The sequence below is a fragment of the Schistocerca americana genome, chromosome 9 (genome assembly GCF_021461395.2).
Source record: "Schistocerca americana isolate TAMUIC-IGC-003095 chromosome 9, iqSchAmer2.1, whole genome shotgun sequence".
Taxonomy (NCBI): domain Eukaryota; kingdom Metazoa; phylum Arthropoda; class Insecta; order Orthoptera; family Acrididae; genus Schistocerca; species Schistocerca americana.
In genome coordinates, this window is record NC_060127.1 from 96546344 (window position 1) to 96565846 (window position 19503).

Sequence of the window (19503 nt, forward strand, 5' to 3'; positions counted from 1 at the left end):
AAATAACTAATCAGGAAATACTGTATGCCACGAAATATAAAAGTTTTCATACTACCTCAACATCAAACATCAAATGCTTCAGGAGGTACCTGGTTGTATTGGTTACAAGCGCAACCCGCCCAACTATCGGCAAAATTTACATGCTACGTCAAATACAAAAATAGAGGTTTGGTAGAACCTACATTATTAATATAGTCTATAAGGCTACTACCAACATACTGTATAGCACCTAGTACGTTAATCACATCTTATAAAACACATGCAATGATTTTTTTTGAGAGAATACTGTTCTTGGAGGTACTTAATTAAAATCTGCGGCTTGTCAAGATTAAAAGACATTATAAACATCATAAAAAATGTTGTAATTTAAAAGAGGCATGGTGTCCATAAACAAAATAAAATATAACAAACAATGTGTTTTCATCTTGAGAAGCCACAGATTTTAATTAAGTACCTCCAAGAACAGTATTTTCATCAAACATACAAAAAATATTATTTATGGTGTTGGTGTATGTGTTTTATTCAAATGTGACAAATGCACCAGACCGCCACCTTTTGGTTGCGGTCTTGTGGATTACATTAATAACGTGGAGTCCACCAAACCAACATTTTATTAAGTGACGTAGGACGTAAATTTCGCTAATAGCTGGACTGGTTAACCTTGTAACCTATGCAATCAGGTGCGTCCTAGTGCATTTGATGTTTGGTTTTATCATAACACGATAACTTTGTATTTTGTAGCGTATTTTGCTGATAAGTCGTTTTACTGTTCTCTTAAGATTTGAGGAAGGTTCGTGTCGAGCCGAAACCGGTCGTTTTTAAAAAAATTAATTCAATCAAGACGGATAATTATTCAGTTTTAAAACCAATGGCTCTGAGCACTATGGGACTTAACATCTGTGGTCATCAGTCCCCTAGAACTTAGAACTACTTAAACCTAACTAACCTAAGGACATCACACACATCCATGCCGAGGCAGGATTCGAACCTGCGACCGCAGCAATCGCGCGGTTCCGGACTGCGCGCCTAGAACCGTTAAAACCAATGATACCGATTTTATCTCCAAGGACATTACGCCAATTTCCGCAAAGACGCCTAACGTTCGCAACATTTTCCTTAATGCATCCAGTGCCTCACACAGAAAAGAGTTATCACTTGTTTAAAAAAAATTACAAAATCGAACTGTGCCTTTGACAACAAATTATGTAAATTCGAGTAATCAATTGCCATTATATACAAAGACTTTTCAATAACTTCTACGAACAGAGATTGCATAGAAATAGGTCTAAAGCTGAAACTTCCTGGCAGATTAAAACTGTGTGCCAGACCGAGACTCGAACTCGGGTCTCGGTCTCGAGTCTCGGTCCGGCACACAGTTTTAATCTGCCAGGAAGTTTCATATCAGCGTACAATCCGTCGCAGACTGAAAACCTCATTAGGGTCTAAAGTTATTTTTGAGGGTTCGGTACCGCTATCGGTAGAAAAGGACTGTCTGTCCAGAAGGCCATTTTTTCTCAGGAACGAGTACAGGTAGCAAGTTCAAATATACGTCAAATACTAAGATCCACCGTCCCTTGGCGGTGTAAAAAGTTGAAGCTTCTAAGTCAATGCAATCAAAAGATACGACCATTTACGCTATACATTTTGACATTCGCAAACTCACTCATCAAAACGTATAGAGGAATTATTTATGTACACAATTAAGTCGGAACGAGAGTCCTACTAGTATTTATGCGGTTTTTCACGAAGCGGTTTCAGTACTGGCTACTTTAATCGTCGAGGAAACTGACCATTCCTAGAGGAAGTTTGGAGCGTGTGTTTATCTGCACCGCGTCACACACGATTAGGAGGCATTTAAACCACTCACCTTAAAGAGGTTTATCTCGGACGCCAGGTGTCGACTCTCCTACGGTATCTCGCCTGTTTAATCCATGAACACAACGGCAAAAGCTCGATCCTGGAGCTACTGGCACTCGCGGGACGCACACGCTTTCGTTTTCGTTGGTTTCGCGAGTCACCGCTGCCCGTGCTGTTTCGACGGCAGGCGTATAGTAAACACACGGACGGGTTATCGCGCGGCTTGCCACGTCGGCAGGTGGAAAACACGCGTCAAGGCGAAGCGGAACAGCACCGCACTCGGCCGAAGCTTGCTGGCGACTGACAAGGCGAATGGGAGTGCTGCGCCGGGAGTACAAACGGGTTTTGCCGCGCTGCGTCAGGCGCTGCGAACGTCCGTTCGCGCTCGCGGCTCGCGGCTCGCCTACGGAATATTAGGCAGCCGGCGAGCCGAACCGGGCCGTGCCCCCCGCCCGCTGCCAACAGGTAGCCGCTGCTACTGCCCGCGCAGAAAACGTCCGCCCGCAACAGGTAGCGCCACACCGCCCCGACGCTACTACCCGTATCGCCAACATCTGCGTCGATGCGGCGCTGATATCGCCGTGCGCCGCGACCGTCGCGTTATCTTGTGATATAGCACTATTCAGCAGCTCTTGTCATAAAATCGAGATAAATCGCGAGCAATCGATATATTCCAAATCGACTCGAGCTGGACAAATCCCTTTCATGTCAGCCTCCTGGCAAGTAATCTCCACCGGGGAAGAACCTCAGGCAGTCACGATCATAACAAATAAGGGGCTAAGGGCAACAACAATAACGCAGTTGTCAAACAGCCACTGTAACGTCGTGGAGCTACAGACGCCTCTTGGCTTTGTATATATTGTAAATATGTACTTCCAGTACGGAGGGAATTTTGAAGATCACTTAGACCATCTTGCAAGAACCACCACGACGTTGCAGGGGAAAAGGGTCATCATTACAGCAGATATGAACGCGAAATCCCCCCTATGGTACAGCGGCACCAGAGACGCAAACGGCGAAAAGGCTGAAGAGCTGATCATGGCCCAACAGCTTGTTGTGGGCAACAAACCAGGAAATCCGCCCTCCTACACAGGCGGAGGTGGGTTAGGGACTAACATTGACGTCACCTTGGCCACACCTAACATATGCAGCAACATCAAAAGTTGGGTAGTAAAAGATCAAGTTACTACAAGCGATCACAACCTGATTGTCTTTCACCTCAGTCACGAAGAGTGCCACTGGGACCTGGGGTTGGAAATCCAATACAACTTCAACAAGACAAATTGGAAACGCCTGGCTCGAGAATGTGATGTTCCTCCATTGCCCGAAGGTGACCTGGACGTGGATAGGTACGCCGAAGAACTGGTGGGGTCGGTAATTAGGGCGGTAAAAGCTGCTGTCCCAACTAGGAGAAGGGCCGTAGCGGCCTCCCCATCACCATGGACCGCTGACCTCGAACGTTTGCGCCAGTCTGTCTGACAGGCGAAGAAGTACTACCAGCGAAGTGCTGTCTGGCCAGAAAAACAACACTGGCTGCAGCAATACAGAGACGCGAAGGACACATTCCAAAAACAACTAAAAGAGTTAAGGATCAAGAGCTTGGAGGGCTACGTACTGAGACAACTTGAAACTGACCCGTGGGGAGTTCCCTTCAAGTTGGTCAGGGAAAAGATAAGTTCTCCAGCGGTCCTCTCCACTGTCAGAGAGGATGGCAGAACAACAGAGTCCTGGCGAGAGACTGCCGAGGTTCTTCTGCGGACTCTGCTGCCAGACGAGGAGGAAAATGGAGAAACAGAGACCCAACAGCAAATTCGCAGGGCAGACCAGCAGGAGTACACCAATGACACCAGGGTGTACCCGTTCTCTGACGAAGAAGTTGCTGCACGAATCAAGTCACTAAAAAGGGGAAAAGTACCAGGGCCAGTCGGTATAGTAGCGGAGGTGGTAGTTCCTCGCCCCACAGCTAATAGCACGTCTTACAGGGTTATTGAACGAATGTCTCAGGACTGGCAAATTCCCGAAGATCTGGAAAAGAGCAAACATGGTCATCATATAAAAGGGCAAGGACAAAGATCCCATGGAGCCAAAGTGTTACAGACCAATATGTCTCATAGGCATCATGGGGAAATTGTTAGAGAAGCTATTGGCTGATAGACTGACTGCACACCAGATTTTGTGCGGGATGAGCGACATACAGTTCGGCTTCCGGCCGGGGCGATCGGCTTCTGACGCAATCGCCCTAGCAGCTGAGGTCTGCAGCTCAGTCCTGTACAAATACATGATCGGCATCATGGTGGACATCAGTGACGCCTTTGACAACCTGTGGTGGCCCTCGCTCTTTTCCCGCCTGTGTGAGAAGGAGTGTCCAGGACCCTCTATGACTGTCTCAGGAGCTATTGCATGGACAGGGAGGTATGGTTATCATCGCCTAGCGACAAAATAAGCAAAATCATCACGAAGGGGTGTCCCCAGGGCTCCGTACTGAGGCCACTCTTTTGGGACGTAAATGTAGAACCGCTGTTGCAAAAACTACAACTCAGCGAGGACGTGCTAGACGTGATAGCCTACGCTGACGACCTCCTCCTGTTGGTCGGCGGCCGTAGCCGAGAAGACCTAGAGCCAAAGCTAGAAAGGGCAATAACAATACTAACTGAGTGGTGCCAACAATCAAAAATGAAGGTCGCACCGAACAAGTCAACATACCTTCTTCTAAAAGGCAGTCTGGCCAGAAACCCCACAGTTAGAATAGATGGAACACCAGTTCTCCGGTGTGGCGAAGCACGATCTCTCTCTCTCTCTATTCGTTTAGTCGGTTCCGACTCTTCGTGACCCCATGAACCAAATCACGCCACTTTTTCCTGTCTTGCACTTTCTCCCGTAGACCTTCCAGGTTGGAACACATTGCTTCTGTGATGCCATCGATCCATCTCATCCTCTGACGTCCTCTTCTTCTAGTTCCTTCAATCTTCCCCAGCATTAATGTTTTTCCAGCGAGGCATGCCTTCGCATTGTGTGTCCAAAGTAGGTCAGCTTTTGTTTTAAGATTAGACCTTCCAGGGAGAAATCTGGTTTAATTTGCTCCAATATTGATCTGTTGGTTCTCTTCGCAGTCCATGGAACTCTAAGAAGTTTCCTCCAACACCACAATTCGAAGGAGTCAATTCTTCGCCGTTCAGCCTTTCTAATGGTCCAGGTCTCACATCCATACATCACAACTGGAAAGACCATAGCCCTCACAATACGGATCTTTGTTGCTAGTGTTATATCTCTGGACCTTATAACCTTGTCAAGGTTTGACATCGCCTGTCTACCGAGCAACAGGCGTCTCCGGATTTCATGGCTGCAGTCACCGTCAACAGAGATCTGGGAACCGAGATAACTGAATGTGGTCACTACCTCCATGGTTTCTCCTGCTATATCCCACGAATTGGTAGGTGTAGTTGCCATAATTTTCGCTTTCTTCACATTCAGCATAAGACCAGCCTTTTCACTTTCGTCTTTCACCTTCAGTAAGAGTGTTCTCAATTCTTCTTCACTTTCTGCCAACAGGATCGTATCATCCGCGTACCTGAGGTTGTTTACATTTATTCCAGCTATTTTAATTCCTGCTATTGCAATTTGCACGATATCTAGGAGTAATCATTGTTGAAAAATGGAGCTACACATCTCACATCGAAACCATGACATTACGTGCCATAGAAACTCTGAACAATCTCATCAACATAGGTCATAAAAGATTACATCTGCCACCCGCTCTGATCAGACTATATCATAACAGCATCCTATCATCAGTAGTAGGTTATGCATGTGGGGTCTGGGCGCACAGGCTCACGAGGGTGATGACAGCCATGGCCGTGAGAAGGGTGCAGAGAAACAATGCGATCTGTAGGGGCCTACAGAACGACTCCTGGGGGGGCTCTACTGGTGCTGATGGGATTATGTCCATTGGACATAAAAATAAGAGAACAGGCAGCATGGTACTGGATCTCTAAAGGAAAGGTAGACAAGACCAGGGACATCTTGGGGGTTCAGGTAGGAGATAAACTTGCTATCGAAAGAAGGGGGGAGGAGTTGTGGTAAACATCGTGGGAAAACGAAGAAACTGGTAGAAGGGTCTTTCAACTGCTACCTAACATCAAAGAGCGACTTGAGATAACTAATTTCGAGCCAAGTAGGGGATTACTGCACTTTCTCACGGGACATGGGCCGTACCCAACATACCTATGTCGGTTTGGGAAAAGAGCTACACCAGCGTGTGACTGTGGCGCTCAAGACGGTACACCTGAGCACATCATCTATGACTGTTTGTTATATGATGATGTGGTGCATGATCTAAGAGCACAATTACCCAACAAGGACACCTATGCCTTAATACGACATGCCGATACCTTCAGCATCCTTAACATTCTGGCAAACGAGGTGAAGTGTCGGCAGAAGTGCCAACCAACACCGTGTTGTTTGAGGAAGCCGAAATGCACGCTACAAGCTCACGCAGGATGGCGTGAGGTCTGAAACAGGATACGTAATGAATGCTATAAAGAAAAGTACGTTGCTTCTGGAATACTTAACTTTAATCCACAATTGGTGAACATTGGTCTTGTTACTGTACATGCTTTATTAGATACATAGCAAAGGATAAATGGCGCCTTGCTAGGTCGTAGCAATTGACTTAGCTGAAGGCTATGCTAACTATCGTCTCGGCAAGTGAGAGCGTAATTCTCAGTGAACCTTTCCTAGCAACGTCGGCTGTACAACTGGGGCGAGTGCTGGTAAGTCTCTCTAGACCTGCCGTGTGGCGGCGCTCGGTCTGCAATCACTGATAGTGGCGACACGCGGGTCCGTCGTATACTAGCGGACCGCGGCCGATTTAAAAGGCTACCACCTAGCAAGTGTGGTGTCTGGCGGTGACACCACACGAGGTATCACAAAAGATCTTGGGAGACTTCCTAAGAAACCAAGATGGATAACATCAAACCTGGATTAGCCTGAGATGTACTCGCCATACCGCCGAGTGCGGATCTGGCCAGTCACTTGATGACTGGAATCCGCCGCACTACTGGACCAGCCAGCCGGTGCATCACCTCCCACGCAATGACGACTGCACTCTACCTAAGACATAGAATTTAATAGTTAGTAGTAGTAGTAGATTAGAACACTAACAAACACTAACAAGTAGGGACTGCAGCGACAATACAGACTTGGCCAGCCCAGTGCCAGGGGAACGCTTACGTGGGTTTAGCTCAGTGAGCAGGCCTTTAATAGTAGGTTTATACATCAACTGGCACACTTGTAATCTCTGCAGAATAAACTAGTAGAAGTAGGCTAGCCTAACAGATTAACCTTGCTCATAGTTATGCCAGTCATAGAAAAATGAAATGTAACAATGCTGTAAATTGTAGTATAATATGTAGACCCACTAATTATTGAGGTGGTGGGTTGTTTTGTATCTTCATATTGTTTTGATTGTATTGTGTTAATAAAGAATTTAAAAAAAAATCGACTGCTTCACATGAAAACAGCTCCGATGACCTAAATTCTACATAAAAAAAGTTGCTTGTGATGTAACATAACAGTCAGTTTCGGGCAGTACACAAAATTGCTTCAAATCCTCCCCCCCCCCCCCCCCCCCCGCCTTGCAGACTGAAGTGACGAATGAAAATTTTTACCGAGGCCGGGATTCGAACCCAGTTCTTCTGCTTACTAGGCAGATGTGTCAACCCCTAGGACCCGCTGGCACAATGGCTTTGCACAATTGCGCAAACTACCCTAGCATGCCTCCCTTCTCAATACAAGTTCCCATTCGTACCTCAGTTCGCTTGGTGTCCCCCTTAAACTTGAACATCATTGCAGAGGCTCTCCAACCATATTGGAATAGCACCTCAGCATCGAAGGGAATGGGGGATCCTGTCTGAAATCCAGGCATAAGTGTTTCAATCAAATGAAACTACTTTCCAGAGACCTGTTCAGATCTCAAGCATCTATGACATATTGTAACTAACCTGTTACTACGGGTTATTCCTTATTATTGGGAATGGAAACACTTATTGCTTATGAAATTAACGTGAGAAGAGTAGGGTCGCCACTGACTCTAACCATACAACTAATCATAGATTCGGTCGAGTCGGAAAATAAATTAATTTGATCACAGACCAAAAACTCACGAAAATGCATACGTTGTGATATCGCTCATAGGGGATACGATGTAATTAATAGTGTTCCCCGTGCACTGTTCACGACAATCAAACATTTAAAATAAAATAGCACATGCAAGAACACTGTGCAGAAGATCAGCTCCCAGCAACACACCTGAAAATAAGACTTAATGTAAAGCATTTGTTATAAAATTCAAGGGGAGACTAATCACTGGACCTGTGCATAAGGAAACGCATTGGATGTGCTAACGGGAAAGCTACGAGGTGAGTGGCTTAAGTGCAAAAACGTAATCTCGGAACACAAGAGAAAATTGTAGATAAAATCATTTATTCCTAAGATAAGGATGTGACGCATGTACACGATTCCTTATAACACGTGGTTTGTGGAGACACAATTTCTAGGTATAGTGCCAAATTCCAACAATATCACATCACACAATCATGTTAACATTATCTAAAACAAACATGCGATCGGACAGCTAGCGATACCGGTAGCCCAACAACTATAATGTTCTACCACGTGGTTGGCTCCCCACGGACGAAAGACACATAAAGCAAGGAAAATTTACGAGAAGGCAAAGCTCTAAATATTTAGAAAGGTGAAAGCTTATGCAGGCACAGCTGAAGGCAAACAGACATTCATACAGAAGCGAGTGCTCACTTCTTATCGACAACTTTGTGTGGCTCTCTTCCGGCGGATCCAAGTCTGCTACAGAAATTTGCTAAAAGAAAAATCTGCCAAAGTTTTGCATTCCTTGCTGTGACAAGGCAAAGCAATCTTCCAGATTTGAAAAGCGAGACCAAAAGCTGACAGCTCTCCCCTCGCCAAGTAACAGTGCGCCACGCGGTCAGTCTAACTCACCCTTCTTCGACTGGAGCACAGCTGTGGACGCTTCCCGTACCGGCGGCAGACTGCCTCCCTCTTTCCTCTCCAGCCTCCTCCACGCTCCGCGTGGACCGGAAAACCCAAAGATGCCATTTCCGTCACCAACCAAACGCAGGTGGATTTCTCACAAGTAGCGAAAACCTCTTTGCCTACTTGACCACTACGAGAGTTGACTATTCTGTACACTCCTGCTGAATCTGTACGACTATCGCAGACTTTCTGCAGCAGACTACGCCACCGTCTAGCAACGTGACACACAACCACATTCATTCAATCACACCACTATGATAATTATAAGAAAAGAGAAACAAGGAAGGAAAGAGAAATATTAGTGAAAATGGGCTACTGGACTAATGAAAGGTGGCTACAGGACCCTTTCAATATATATGCAGACTGAAGTGACAAATCAAAATTTGAACCAACGCCAGGATTCGAACCTGAATCTCCTACACACTACGCAGATGCGCTAACCACTAAGCCACCCTGGCACAGCAGATTTGCCCAACCTGACAGACTGATTGTCTCACAGTTCATCAATGAGAGATCATTCATGATCAGACGATATATTCCAAATCGATTGCTTCATGTGAAAACCGCTTTGATAACCTAAAAGTTGCTTCTGATGTAACATACCTGACAATTTCGGCTAATACGCAATATTGCTTGAAATTATGCGTGTCTTTTCACATTCATCCTTTTAGTTTATGTATTTATACGATTTATACACTTATATATATTTACTGACATGCAATGAAAATATCGCATCAACTTTTTAATTCAGATTATATACATTATAATGACAGATAGAGTCTAGGCAGAATACATTGGCCGGTAGAGGCACAGACGGCAGGGTATGTGTGGGGAGAGGGGTAGTGGTGGGGGCTGTGGGCAGACAATGTAGGGGAAATGCTGAGTGCTGGAGGGGAAGTGCCATTCTAAACTGAAGCCTGTACTCACATTTTTTTTAAATATTAAACTGGGCCCCTCCATTCAAAATGGTCTGAAACCTCTGCTTGGGTTAGTATTTAAAAAGAATTCCGCCGAAAATGCAACGATTTCTTTTCTTGCGGCTTGTTAACCATTTGTAACTTTCAGAGGAGTATCACTACTGACGAATTTTGAGTAAGATCTGCACATTTCTCCTGTTGCCATGTTAAAATTTGCTTCTTTTGCCAAAACACAGTGGTGTTTACACGGTTTCACCTCTCTAACATGCTGTGTAGATGCAATTGCAAGAGACTTCTGAAACTGTCGTTTATTATGTTTATTAAGTGAGGAACTGAGGAAAAGAAAGGTGAGTATCTTGTGAAAAACACATTGTAACAGGACATCCTCCTCTAGCTTTACATTTCGTCAACATTAGTTGTCGATACCAGTATTATGTTTCCTATTTTTGACAGGGCAGTATTATCTCAGTTGCTTTTCTGGAAACTCTCATATAATCTTAACATGGTATGTTATATTTCGAGCTATAATTTATGAAAAGAAATTACTTTATAAAATATTTGAGTCTCGATGTTATAATCGATAAGTACTAGTTCTGAATGTACAGATAAAATTATCTTTTTCAGAAACATTTGAAATTACGAAATATTTGCACACTTAAAATTTCTATTATTAATTACATAATCCAGTTCTGTTTACCATGTTTATTTATGGAATCATTTATGAAATAATAATCGAAAGTAAAGCTAGTAGAAATTGATTTGTTAAGAAAAATTGTGAACCCTTTGGAATACTTTTACTTCTGCAGAGTGTGAGAGTGGTAAGCATGCCTCTGCGGTGATCGGACATACTTTTTATTTTTGAGCAAACAATGTTATTTCGACTATGTTAATGTGAAAAATCAAAAGACTGTATGATATACTAAAATGTGAGAAAACATATTTAAGTAAAAACAAAAGTTCTGCAACAACAATCTTCAAATATCCAACTGTGGAGACCTAAAATTTGAGATTTTCAGCTCCAAGAATCAGACCCCTAGACAAGAAAACTGGAACCAAGTCAACATGACAAGCTAAGTAAACTAGAAAGTTTATTGTAATCTTCGCTCCTCTCAAATCTTCAGAAAAGACTTTGCTTATTGTTTAATGTGGACAATAGATGGAAGTAGGAAGGAGGGGTACAACATCCACGGTACAAAGTAAACGTGTAATGTCTTCATTTATCTTATTCGAAAACTCATAGCATTTCTTGTTCCACGAGGTATCGATGGCCCTTAAAAATTACATTCTTTCATCGAAAAAGTCTGTAGTTAGTGAATAACACGGAAGATAATGACGTTTTGCATAATAACCAGACTGAAAAATTTTCTCCCCTTTGCGAGCTATCATTTGCTAAAATCTCATTTCGATATCTCTAACAGTTTTTGAATGTGACTAACACCACTGAGCGAGGTGGCTAGCACACTGGACTCACATTCGGGAGGACGACGGTTCAATCCCGCGTCCGGCCATCCTGATTTAGGTTTTCCGTGATTTCCCTAAATCACTCCAGGCAAATGCCGGGATGGTTCTTTTGAAAGGGCACGGCCGACTTCCTTCCCCGTCCTTCCCTAATCCAATGCGACCGATGACCTCGCTGTCTGGTCTCCTTCCCCAAACAAACCAATCAATATAAGTAACGTTGTAGATATTTTACTCTGGCTTTATCGCCGACGTAGCGCGATCGCAAATTAGTGTGCTACGTCAGTTCAGTTCTCTTGAGACTGGTGTCAGATAGAGACATCCACCCAAGTCTAAAGAAATATTCAATATGTTAGCTAAATTTCAAGTGCAGCAACATATTGTGTATGATGTGTTGGCAGAAGAGCCAACACCGTGTTGCTAGAGGAGGCCGAAATGCACGCGTTTAATCTCACGCAGACTGACGTGAGGTCTGGAACAAGGTAAAGTAATTATCCTATCAAGAAAAGAACGTAGTTGCTTGAATACTTAACTTTAATCCATAATTGGAGAACATCGCTCTTGATGATACATAATTACAATCTCAATATAAACCGGTAATGGCGCCTTGCTAGGTCGTAGCAAATGACGTAGCTGAAGGCTATACTAACTATCGTCTCGGCAAATGAGAGCGTATTTGTCAGTGAACCCTTCCTAGCAAAGCCGGCTGTACAACTGGGGCGAGTGCTAGGACGTCTCTCTAGACCTGCCGTGTGGCGGCGCTCGGTCTGCAATCACTGACAGTGGCGACACGCGGGTCCGACGTATACTAGCGGACCGCGGCCGATTTAAAGGCTACCACCTAGCAAGTGTGGTGTCTGGCGGTGACACCACAGTGAAATATACACAGAACGCAAAATCATAGCGACCCATGTTTTTCATTTCAAACTCAGCTTTAATCCTTCTTCTTTTTCATTAAAATTATATTCGCGCTTGTAGATCTCTATAGCTTCTCTATACATGCGGGTATAATAATGTGAGGTCCTAGCTATCACGTTTGTCTCACTAAATTTTATTTAGTGATCACCGTCTTTGAAAACGTGTTCCGCGACAGCTGATTTGTCAATTTGTCCCAATCTACAGTTACTTTTGTGCTCCGTTAGGCGGGTATTAACACTCCTTTTAGTTGTTCCAATATAAACCATGCCACAGCTACACGGAATTTTATACACGCCTGGGGTAGCTAATGGGTGTCGTGCTTCTTTCACCGATCTTACACTTTCACTAATTTTCTTGGTAGGTCGAAAGATTGTCTCCACTTGAAACTTGGCCAAAACTTCCCCAATACGGGGAAAAACTTTTTCCAGCCGACGGTTGTTATTGTCGTGTATTTTCGGACACTTTTCATCTGGGGTGGAGTGCTCAATCTATTTCGTTGTCAGTGTACCCATTTCCCTTGAGAGCCGTTCGCAAATGGCTAATTCATCTTGCAAATAAATTGGCTCACAGATGTTATTAGCTCTGTCCACTGAAGTTTTTATGACTCCTCTCTTCTGCCTAGGATGATGATTCGAATCCTTATGTAGGTGACGATCGGTGTGTGTGTCTTTCCTATATACCTTGTGCCCTAAAGTCCCATCTGCCCGTTTAATAACCAAATTTAGTTGTCCATTACTCTCTTTCTCCATGGTGAATTGTATCTTTGGATTGAAGCTGTTTATGTGCACCAAAATTTTTTTTGGATGTTTTGGTTATTAAAAGTGCAGATGGGACTTTAGGGCACAAGGTAGTTTACATAGTTTCTTTATTGTCGGTCATGTGGTGGAGAATTTCTCCTGGAATCGTAACTGCGTGGTGGACCGTTGCATCTGAAGTTATTCTGTCTCCCTTGATAATAATTATTTTGGTACCCATATTGTCTGTTTCTCTGATTGTTTCTGTGATAGTCATTACTGCGGAGAGGTGATCTTTCCATGTAATTATTACTACTCTGCCAACGGTTGTCATACGGGTGGTGTCTCTTTTGGTCACGATTTGTGTTGTGAGAATACCCTTGTCGTGTCCAGTTATTATTTCTTTCATCGCGAAATTGTGACGGATGTGACCTGTAATTGTTGTGTTCCTGCTTTCGCGTTCCCCGGTTGTCAGTGTCAATTTCCAATTCTTGTAACAGTTCCTGAAAAGCTTCAATGTCGTCTTTGCAACGACCTGCCAAAATAATATGTCGTAAATGTTCAGGCAATTTGATTAAGCAAATGCGGATGAGTTCTGAGGGGCTGTATGGGTTTGACAGGTACTGATTCTTGTGCAACATGTCTTCAAAATATTTCACAAGACTGGAAAATTCAGTTTGTTCGAAATGTTTCATCATTATGATGCTATGTTATACTCGGTCTTGTGTAGCTTGAGACCAAAATGCTGAGAGGAAGGCATGATAAAATTCTCCTTCACTGTGACAATCGTGAATGACCGATTGCGTTCTTTCAGCTGGTTCATTCTCTAAGTAGCAACACATAAATTTTAATCTGTGCTCTAATGACCAGTTGGGAGGAAAACAATGAGAGAATTGATGGAGCCACGCTTGTGGATGAATGTCGTTGCCAGAATTCTTAAATGTTTTGAATTTACGTGCAGTAATGAACAGCTTATAGTCAAAATCTTCGTGCCGGCTGTAGCATATCGGTCATTGTTACGTCGTGTCGGCGGTTCCATCTCAAAATTCGGTGCACCTTGCCAATTTCTTTCATAATTTCCGAAGTGCCTCGTGTTATTATTTTGTGGCTGTTCCGTATTTCTATGTCCCTCTTCCCGTATTGGAGCGCTAGTGCCCTCTGAAATATGTAATTCTTATATTACCTGCCTCAACTGATCTTGTACTTCCCGGATTTCTCTTTTATACTGTGTATTGATTTGATTTTGATTTTGTTTGAATTTTCTAATTTGTTCGTACTCTTCTGTGTCAGTGAAGGCTACAGGTCTCGTGTCATTCAGATCATCATCTACCTTTGTAGATAAGTTGGTGAACTGATCCGAAAGTTCGGCTACTTTCTCCGATAGTGAACACATTTCCTCAATGTGTTTTTCTGAACCAAGTTTCAGAGTGTCCATTTGTGTTGAAATCGAATCTACTGTGTCCTTTAAGTTTTCCTGAGTTTTTGCAAGTTGCGTAACCGAATCGGTAGATGCAACTGAGTCAATTTTAGGTTGCAAGGTGTCGTGATTTTCATGAACAATAGTTTGCAGTTCTTTTATGGCTGCTTCGTGATTCTGTAATGCATTTTCATGACGCGAAAAAATAGGTTGAAAATGCTCACAAACTTGTGTTTTTACGTCATTACATACTTTTCGATATTTATATTCGATTTTGAGTAACTCTGCAGTTAAATCTTCACCTGTTTGTTCAAGCATTTGTTCCACTGAGTTTAACTTTTGAAGCTGTTGCTGAGTTTGTCTCTGGTGTTGTTCCATTGTGTCTAATTTTTGAAGATTTTGTTCCATTGTGTCTAACTTTTGCTGTGTTTGTCTCTGATTTTGTTTCATTTGTTGCATTAATTGCAATACTAATGTCTGGAATCTGTTTCTCTATGCTTTTTGGCAGTGCATTTTCACCGGCAACATTCACATTCTGACAAGCAGAAAATGTGTCTTGACTCATTTGAGAAAATGGTGAGGATCCAAAACCTGAATCTGCAGTATTTGCAAGATTGTGTCCTGTCATTTTGGGTTCCTGAGGCGAGCTGTTGCAGACCGATCGATCGATAATGCTTCCCTGTTCACTAATTGTTTCACTGTCTACACCATTATTTGCCACCTGCTCCATTTCCCTATGCACAATTACTAAATTACAATGTTGAACATTAGTTAATTCATTACACGATGGCGCTAACACACTGATTGCGTCTTCACTGTCATTTCTCAGTTTACTTTGGAGCCTAGTATTACGTTTTTCACATGTCATAATTGTCACAATATTTCACACAATAACACAGAAAAGCACAATTTGAAGAGCAAAAATAAGAAAACACATTAACATAGCACTGAAAATAATATCTAGTTAATTGCAAGCGCACCTGCGAAATACTTGGTGCATGCATGCCACAACTGTTTTACTATACAACAATGAAAGACTGCAACTATAATGGAGATTCTCTCTACAATTATGCACTAGCAATAAACAAAAACTACACTAATTACACAAACTACAAGAAAAAATCAGAAGATTCCAGTGAGGTATCCTGGCAGGGTCGCCACATGTAACGTCCCCTTAGAAATCTTAATGAATGACTGTGCTGGAAAACCTCTAACGTTATTTGCTTTTCAAACAACTGAGCAAAACTGAATGTACTCAGACATTACTCTCTTTACTTATTCTGATCAACACTAAACTGACACACAATATTTTTAGCGTAATGCAATCTGACTTTTAATAATCCCTACAAAAGAATAGCCCTGACTAACAATAACCTATACCTTTCATGAATCACTTACCTCACAAAAATCTTCATTACTCAAACTACTGCAATACAGCGAGTGCCAACACTGCCAAATAAATAAAAGATTCTAACTACTGAAGTCACTAACTACACATAGGCATACTTAGCAAATGAAAGATTTTGATAAAGAACAAACAATGTATTTACCATCACAGTGTTCAAAAGTCATTATATATATATACACTTCTGGAAATGGAAAAAAGAACACATTGACACCGGTGTGTCAGACCCACCATACTGGCTCCGGACACTGCGAGAGGGCTGTACAAGCAATGATCACACGCACGGCACAGCGGACACACCAGGAACCGCGGTGTTGGCCGTCGAATGGCGCTAGCTGCGCAGCATTTGTGCACCGCCGCCGTCAGTGTCAGCCAGTTTGCCGTGGCATACGGAGCTCCATCGCAGTCTTTAACACTGGTAGCATGCCGCGACAGCGTGGACGTGAACCGTATGTGCAGTTGACGGACTTTGAGCGAGGGCGTACAGCGGGCATGCGGGAGGCCGGGTGGACGTACCGCCGAATTGCTCAACACGTGGGGCGTGAGGTCTCCACAGTACATCGATGTTGTCGCCAGTGGTCGGCGGAAGGTGCACGTGCCCGTCGACCTGGGACCGGACCGCAGCGACGCACGGATGCACGCCAAGACCGTAGGATCCTACGCAGTGCCGTAGGGGACCGCACCGCCACTTCCCAGCAAATTAGGGACACTGTTGCTCCTGGGGTATCGGCGAGGACCATTCGCAACCGTCTCCATGAAGCTGGGCTACGGTCCCGCACACCGTTAGGCCATCTTCCGCTCACGCCCCAACATCGTGCAGCCCGCCTCCAGTGGTGTCGCGCCAGGCGTGAATGTAGGGACGAATGGAGACGTGTCGTCTTCAGCGATGAGAGTCGCTTCTGCCTTGGTGCCAATGATGGTCGTATGCGTGTTTGGCGCCGTGCAGGTGAGCGCCACAATCAGGACTGCATACGACCGAGGCACACAGGGCCAACACCCGGCATCATGGTGTGGGGAGCGATCTCCTACACTGGCCGTACACCACTGGTAATCGTCGAGGGGACACTGAATAGTGCACGGTACATCCAAACCGTCATCGAACCCATCGTTCTACCATTCCTAGACCGGCAAGGGAACTTGCTGTTCCAACAGGACAATGCACGTCCGCATATCCCGTGCCACCCAACGTGCTGTAGAAGGTGTAAGTCAACTACCCTGGCCAGCAAGATCTCCGGATCTGTCCCCCATTGAGCATGTTTGGGACTGGATGAAGCGTCGTCTCACGCGGTCTGCACGTCCAGCACGAACGCTGGTCCAACTGAGGCGCCAGGTGGAAATGGCATGGCAAGCCGTTCCACAGGACTACATCCAGCATCTCTACGATCGTCTCCATGGGAGAATAGCAGCCTGCATTGCTGCGAAAGGTGGATATACACTGTACTAGTGCCGACATTGTGCATGCTCTATTGCCTGTGTCTATGTGCCTGTGGTTCTGTCAGTGTGATCATGTGATGTATCTGACCCCAGGAATGTGTCAATAAGGTTTCCCCTTCCTGGGACAATGAATTCACGGTGTTCTTATTTCAATTTCCAGGAGTATATATATATATATATATATATATATATATATATCAGTTCATGACATCCATTCTTACAAATTTACTGTCTCTGATGGACACACGTCCAGTTCATCCGCTCTCAAAACTCGGCCATCTCTCTCCCCACATCCACCACTGCTGGCGGCTCACCTCCAACTGCGCAACGCTACGAGCTGTTAACAGCCAACTGCCCAACACTACAATAGCGAATATTCCAACACTGCTAACCAGCCACAGACTGCTCACAGCACAGCCAGTGATTTTCATACAGAGCGCTATGTGGCATTACCAACATAAAAACCTAAACAGCCTACTTACACATATAAGACACTGACTGGTAGCAAAGTTTTGTAGTGTCATGTTACATTAATGTACACTACTGGCTATTAAAATTGCTACACCACGACGTTGCGTGCTACAGACAGGTAGAAGATGCTGTTATATGCAAATGATTAGCTTTCCAGAGCATTCACACAAGGTTGGCGCCGGCGGCGACACCTACAACGTGCTGACATGAGGAAAGTTTCCAACTGATTTCTCATACACAAACAGCAGCTGGCCGGCATTGCCTGGTGAAACGTTGTTGTGATGCCTCATGTAAGGAGGAGAAGTGCGTAAAATCACGTTTCTGACTTTGATAAAGGTCGGATTGTAGCCTAGCGCGATTGCAGTTTATCGTATCGCGACATTACTGCTCGCGTTGGTCGAGATCCAATGACTGTTAGCAGAATATGGAATCAGTGGGTTCAGGAGGGTAATACAGAACGCCGTGTTGGATCTCAACGGCCTCGTATCGCTAGCAGACGAGATGACAGGCATCTTATCTGCATGGCTGTAACGGATCGTGCAGCCACGTCTCGACCCTGAGTCAACAAATGGGGACGTTTGCAAGACAACAACCATCAGCACGAGCAGTTCGACGACGTTTGCAGCAGCATGGACTATCAGCTCGGAGACCGTGGCTACGGTTACCCTTGACGCTGCATCACGATGGTGTACTCGACGACGAACCTGGGTGCACGAATGGCAAAACTTGATTTTTTCGGATGAATCCAGGTTCTGTTTACAGCATCATGATGGTCGCACCCGTGTTTGGCGACGTCGCGGTGAACGCACATTGGAAGCGTGTATGCGTCATCGCCATACTGGCGTATCACTCGGCGTGATGGTATGGGGTGCCATTGGTTATACGTCTCGGTCACCTCTTGTTCGCATTGACGGCACTTTGAACAGTTCAGATCTGTTACGACCCGTGGCTCTACCCTTCATTCGATCCCTGCGAAGCCCTACATTTCAGCAGGTTAATGCACGACCGCATGTTGCAGGTCCTGTACGGGCCTTTCTGTATACAGAAAATGTTCGACTGCTGCCCTGGCCAGCACATTCTCCAGATCACTCAGCAATTGAAAACGTCTGGTCAATGGTGGGCGAGCAACTGGCTCGTCACAATACGCCAGTCACTACTCTTGATGAACTTTGGTATAGTGTTGAAGCTGCATGGACAGCTGTACCTGTACACGCCATCCAAGCTCTGTTTGACTCAATGCCCAGGCGTGTCAAGGCCGTTATTACGGCCAGAGGTGGTTATTCTGGGTACTGATTTCTGCCGGCCAGAGTGGCCGTGCGGTTCTGGGCGCTACAGTCTGGAACCGAGCGTCCGCTACGGTCGCAGGTTCGAATCCTGCCTCAGGCATGGTTGTGTGTGATGTCCTAAGGTTAGTTAGGTTTACTTAGTTCTAAGTTCTAGACGACTGATGATTTTAGAAGTTAAGTCGCGTAGTGCTCAGAGCCAGTATTTTACTGATTTCTCAGGATCTATGCACCCAAATTCCGTGAAAATGTAATCACATGTAAGTCCTAGTATAGTACATTTGTCCAATGAATACCTGTTTATCATCTTCATTTCTTCTTGGTGTAGCAATTTTAATGGCCAGTAGGTTATGAATTCAGCTCTTAGTACAGATGTGTGGGCACATGAAACTAAATCGCAGTAATATAGTCAACGACTGTGAGAATGGTTATTGGTTTAAAGAAATAATCCAAAAAAATAAGTATGAACATGAGTAGAATCGTGAAGGTGATTGAGAGAACCATATAGCTGGCTGAGAATGTTAAAACTGTGCAATTAAAC

General features: G+C 44.4%; 1 protein-coding gene across 1 annotated transcript in view; it reads right to left on the minus strand.

Moving 5' to 3' along the window:
• LOC124551354 (echinoderm microtubule-associated protein-like 2) overlaps positions 1-2226 on the minus strand; it is a 666787-nt gene extending 664561 nt beyond the window's left edge. The window contains exon 1 of the mRNA XM_047126385.1: positions 1868-2226. The gene's annotated coding sequence lies outside the window, so the exon portion shown is untranslated. The remainder of the gene's footprint in view (positions 1-1867) is intronic.
• Between the last annotated feature and the right edge of the window lie 17277 nt (positions 2227-19503).